At 40.8% G+C, this 6000-nt stretch overlaps 1 long non-coding RNA gene across 2 annotated transcripts in view; it reads right to left on the bottom strand.

Moving 5' to 3' along the window:
- Window positions 1-1492: 1492 nt before the first annotated feature.
- LOC127053824 (uncharacterized) overlaps window positions 1493-6000 on the bottom strand; it is a 41965-nt gene continuing 37457 nt past the window's right edge. For both annotated transcript variants that reach the window (XR_007775130.1, XR_007775131.1), the window contains exon 4: window positions 1493-2361. This is a non-coding gene — a long non-coding RNA (uncharacterized LOC127053824). The remainder of the gene's footprint in view (window positions 2362-6000) is intronic.

Raw genomic sequence — 6000 nt, 5'->3', positions numbered from 1 at the left:
TTAAGAAAAGGGAGGGAAAAAGGAACTGGTCTCTTTTGTATACCAGTCTTTTTAGTAAAGGAAGAGACTGCCTGAGGAGATTTGCAGTGCTCTGGAATTAGGACCTGTAGTGCAGTTTTGGGCAGGTATTCCAAGAGCAGTGTCTCATCTCACCATTTACTGTGGTCTCCCTCTAACCTGCTTCTCTAACCCACCATGATCTGTTGTCATATTTGTTGGGTTTTCTTCTCTAATTTAGATTGTAAGTCGTGATAGATGAAAAACCAAACCCCAGATCCAAACACCTCAGGACTTTGGGGAAGTTCAGGTCTACATCTTTATTTGAACTTAGTGGTGACCCCTTACATGGTAAAACTTCATATCCTGGAGCTTTGGGGAAATCTGGATCCAGATGTAGTTCTGAACCCTGAAATTTGGGCCCTCCTCTGATTGTAACTTAGGGACTGTGTTTTATTTATCTACGCATTAAACACCATACATCTGCATACAAATAATAAATACCTTATAAAAATAAGGCTGACAATGCACAACCTCTTTCTCCATCCATGCTTGCAACCTACAACCTTACTTGCCAGAAGCGCAAGAAACTTTCAGAGTGCCAGCATGATTTCACATTCAGATTGGTGTGTTACATTCTTTTCAATATAAATCCAAAGGACATTCAGGTATATAAAACTTGTTCTTTATGCTCTGTCCATACACGAGGAGGAGTGCTTGGTAAGACCTCATTTACCCTGCATAAGCATCGCCTGTTAAATGATGCACATCCCTTCCCTAAAGGGAGCCATTTATCAATGCTATCTAGTAACTGCTTATTTCTAGCACTTACTGGAAATATTGCTGTCTGTGGAGTTGGTTATAGCTCCCGATTTCCAGGGGAGTGGAATGCAGATAATCAAAGTCTGGTGGGAGAGGCTCAGCCTGTGGCACTTTCACATGCCCAAAGAAGACTTTAGATTATGCCATTTGGCACTCCAGTTTATGAGGAATGGAAGGCAAAAATTCAACCTTTAAAAGCAACAAAATAGAGAAGTAGAGCTATGTAACAAATGCAAACTCTGCTTTAGCTCATATGTATAGCATACATACAAAAAGGGGGGTGTTTAAATGGAGCTCAAGATAATGCTTGAACTGCAAAGCTAGCATCCTTAAAACCTAAGCCTGGAAGTATGTACTCATTTTATGAATTACTTACTGACACAGTTTACTTTGATTTTAAAAGCGGGGGCGGGTGAAATGAGTGGGTCATTATTTGATCTTATTCCCATGTATCTAATTGCTTTTCAGTCAATTAAATGGCATTGTTTTATTTAGCTGACATTTTCATACTTGTGTATACCTCAGAGCTGGCAGTTCAGCTCCTGGAGTACAGCAGGCTAGTGCCCAAAGCAGCTGTAGAGCAGTGAGTGAAGGAGAAACAAGCTTTTTTACCATGGAGTCTTCCAAAGGATGCTTGCCCAGGAGATATCTCTATTATGGTTCTGCCCTAGGGAACAGCAATAAGGCAAGTAATGACACAAGCACATCAAAACAGAATGCTTTTTCGTAGGCTCTTGGGCTTGGATTTTCAAAGGTGTCTAAGAGAATTAGGCACACAGCTTCTATTGAAATGCAATGGGAAGTGGATGCCTAATAGCGCTGTTGAAATGTTTTCTGTCTAAATTTAGGTGGAAAACTAAACATTCCTTAAACACCCCAAAATGGAAGCAGTCAGCAATATTTTTGCCTGAAAACCAAGAAGTTTTCAGGTTTTTGATGAAGAGTCAAAATTTTCAATGGGAAAAAACACATTGTCTAACCAGCTCCAGTGCTTAACTCCTTTAGGCCCATTTGAAGATGCCAGCCTAAAAGTTTGGAGTTGATGCTCTGTGCAGTTGTCTGTACCTTTTGTGGTCCTTTACACGTTTGCAGAATCAGTATAAAATATTACTATTCTGATCTGACAGAATTTTTCATCCATTTTGTATAGGTGTAAATAACCTCACAAGATACACGGCCCTGGAAAACCAAGTCATTTGTATTTTATTTCCACTCACCACAAAATCTTTAAAATTGCATAGCTTTTAATAATCTAAATCCCCGTCTTGTGTTCCTTTTTGTGACTTAATTCCTTTGGTAGATAAATGTCTGTCAGAGCTCAAGATGAGCCTCGAGAACTTTTGACAAAATTTGATATGAAATATGCCCAACATTATCAGTGAGCTGGAAAACCTGCTTTGTCTTCCTCTTGGAGAACATGTACGTTTTGATTTTCCTTTCAGCTTTCAAAATTATTTCTTGTCTTCTAGTCTTGATGGTTTTACTTTGTCAGCCTGGATGATGTCACCTGGATGAGAGAAGTGGACTTGGAGTGGATGACACCTAGCAAGGAGCATGGGAGAGAACAGGAGAAAATTATGGTAATTTTTCATCTCCTTGTAAAGCTATGACATGGGTATTTGCATATTCTGTCTTGGAAGTAAATGGAGCTATAATCACATGATATGGCAAGAAAGACTTGAATTGACATGTAAGGTTTAAGATTTTAAGTGTTTATAAAATAACAAATCCCTCCCACAAAGGATGGCTCAAAGGAAAACATCTAAGTAAGCAACTTGCTTGATAATCAGGGGCAGCTCCAGGCACCAGCACGCCAAGCGTGTGCTTGGAGCAGCAAGCTGCGGGGGGTGCTCTGCTGGTTATTCGGCGGCATGCCTGCGGAGGGTCTGCTGGTCCCGTGGCTTCGGCGGACCTCCCACAGGCTGCTGCCAAATTCGCGGGACTGGGGACCCCCCGCAGGCAAGCTGCCGAAGGCAGCCTGCCTGCTGTGCTTGGGGCGTCAAAATTCCTAGAGCCGCCCCTGTTGATAATTCATACTTATTCTCACATGATGGAAAAGGGAAGAATGCTGCACATGAGACATTTTAATACATACATGTATATATTGTTCACCTTTTAGTGAATTTACATATTGATTTAGTACATTGTCCCCTGAAATAAAAAGCCCCCTCCTGGTGAAATGGTGGAATGCTCCTTTCAGAAGGTTGTCCAACACAGGCTGTTCATCTTTGGGCATCAGAATGGAAGGGAAACTCTGAGTTGCAAAGAGACAGAACCACTATAAAAACCCCAACAACCATAAAACTGAACTCTTTTCACCCCAAACAGACAGAGTCCTTACAGTCTGCTTGACTTCTGGTGACTCCAGATGAAGAAGGCTGGAGATGCTATGTTCTTTACATTTTATAATACAACTGAAACTTTCCCTTCAGCTTGATTTAATGTCTGGATAAACTCCTGGGCATTATACTGGTGGCCCTAATTTAATATAAAATTCTATTTATGGAGATTCATGAACATGTGCATAACTGCTTTAAAAAGGTTAATAATTTGATAGAAATCTGTAGAAATCTCCATTAGAATTAGAGATGGACCAGAACAAAAAGCATTAATCTGAACAGTTGCAAACTTTGAGAGGGCTTGGATCTTAGTTTGAACGTAGTGGTTCAGGCTCACCTCTTATTACAGGAGTCTTCCATTGATTCAGAGCCTGATGAAAACCTATGGAAAACACTGAAAATAACAGATTTCTTCCATTGAGATTAACAGCTAATCTTATTCAGTAGAAGTTTGAGAAACTTTAATATAATAACCTCACTCAATATAATACCTTTCATCCCACAAGATCTCACAGTACTTTACCATTTTAATGAAGTGATATACATGGCTCACTTCATTCACTGCTGAAGTGCAGCCATCTCTGTGGTGGACTATAAAAACTATTTAATAGTGCCCTGCAACCCTACATTAATGTTTAGGAAAGGAACTGAAGTATATGTTTTCCAGTTGAAACGTCAGGGGGAATGTAGGTAGACAGAACATAATTATCTGAGCTGTAATATGACATGGGGATTTTATCACCCTTTCTTTTAATGACTGAATTAGTACATATAGCATACAGTCAGGGCTTAAAATACAACCTGACCCCCACAGTTTCCTGCCTTGCAAAGTGAATAAAGCTGAATGCCCATAAAAAGACATTTTTCCTGAAGGGCAGGTGAAATGTGAAAGCTCCAGGACCGTATGTGAATTGGGTCAGTAGTCTAGATCCTCTTTTCAGTGTCCATATCATAAAATCACTCATATAACTGGTTTTATTTGGCCCCTTCATTGGCAGCCTCAGAGAAGCCAAGAACTAAATGGGCACGGAGATTAACTGCATTTGCACCTGCAGAGGGCTCTCTGGATCACAGTTAAGTTACACTGAAGCAAAACTACCATTCCTGTACCTATTGCACACTGTGTTCAAAGCTGCCACCCTGGCACCTATCACAAACACTGATCTCTTCTTTAAACATATCCCAGAAATGCTACTGAAAACGTCCCCAGCCAGTGATTGGAACACAGCTGTAGTGCTGGTAATTAAATTAGTTATATCATTATGTCTTTTTTGATATTTTTGGGTAACATTCTTTTAAGATGAAGGGGGAGTGTAGGCTTCCTTGGGACTGGAACTGGGGTGGGGCACAAGTGGAAGAAAGGTAGGGGCACAAGTGGGAGAAAGGTTGTGCTCAGAAGGGAGAGCAAGATAGGAGGGTAGCCACTGTGTGTGGCAAAGTCACTGAGTCGTTTGCAAATGGTGGTTTTTATAATTAAGTGAAAGTGTATTTGTGAAGAGTAAGCCTGAGGAAACCCTGATTAGGGAGGATGCACTCACTGAGTTGTCTCGTGGACTCAATAGGTACAGTTCCCCCTAATATAGTAGCAATGCCCTCTGGAGGCATGCAATATCGAGTCAGTTCCTCACACACATACTGTTACTTACTGTGTTGTGGCTCCCTGCACAGACACATTGGTGTAGCGCATACGATTCCTCCAAACACCTTCCCCTACTGCAAGAACATGCAACTCCACTACATAAAATATATTTGCATTTGCAAGTATTATGTCCTGATTCAGCTGAGAGCAGGGTATTATGCAGAAGCTAATGCAGTCTCCTTCAGATGAGTATGATGCTGTGTAGCAAGCCAGTATCAACTGACACAGAGAGGGAAACCAAAGTCATAGAGATGTACAAATGAACAGCCTATGCCACTTAATGATGACACATATCTCCCAGCAGATGCCAGAGGTAAGTAACCCACTGAATATAGAGCTGAGAGTGCTCATAAAATACTGACTTTATCTCCTTGCTTCCAGCCCACTTCCAGTGATGTATAATTTAAACTGTATCTGCAGAAACTGGTAGGGCTGGGAGGTACATTGTGTGCATGTCTTGTGAAATGTGGATTCTGCTGCAATAATTTCGATGTGCTATCGTCATGAGAAGGGGAGATCTCTGCCAATGATAAGAAACCCCTCAGTTCAGTCAATATGATGTGCTGTCTATGTCACACTTGCTTATTAGCTAGGAAGGGTCAGGTATTCAAAGACTTTCTAAAATTTCTATTTAGACAAACAATCTTCAAATGGGGTTTCATTAGTCTTTAACAAGGTGTTCTTTTTAAGTTCATGTAAATACGTAGGTGTGGCACTGGCAGACCAGGTGCCAGCTCATGCCAAAGCCCCAGGCCTCACTGAATGCTTACAAATGCATAGCTGGAAACTAGGCCAATTCACTTGTGTAGCAGTATAGAGCAATGTGATTGTTAAAGGTATGCGTGTATTTGGTGTGTAAACTTAATAAAAATGAATGGGATGTTATATGCATTGTTTTCACTTATCTGTATCCCAGTATAATGCATTGGCAAACGTTTACATTGTGTATACCCCTGTAACTAAATAACTCATCAAATGGGAAAGAAGCCTTGTGGAATGCACATGAAGAACTTGAACAGAAAAGTGCTAATTTCAAAGCAAGTGATCATTGTGTGTGATGATCGGAAGTCAAAGCCTCTAAGTGCATCCCTTACTCTCCATCATCATAGCAAAAGCCCAAGTGGAGAGTGACCCTGTCAGTTTATTTTCTGTGAGGAGAAGCTATATGTGTGGATTCAGGAAAAGGTCCTTTATCTCTGGATT

The sequence above is a fragment of the Gopherus flavomarginatus genome, chromosome 6 (genome assembly GCF_025201925.1).
Source record: "Gopherus flavomarginatus isolate rGopFla2 chromosome 6, rGopFla2.mat.asm, whole genome shotgun sequence".
In the NCBI taxonomy this organism is placed as follows: Eukaryota; Metazoa; Chordata; order Testudines; family Testudinidae; genus Gopherus; species Gopherus flavomarginatus.
Note: the sequence above shows the minus strand (reverse complement) of the source record. Positions and strands in the feature narration are given on the sequence as shown.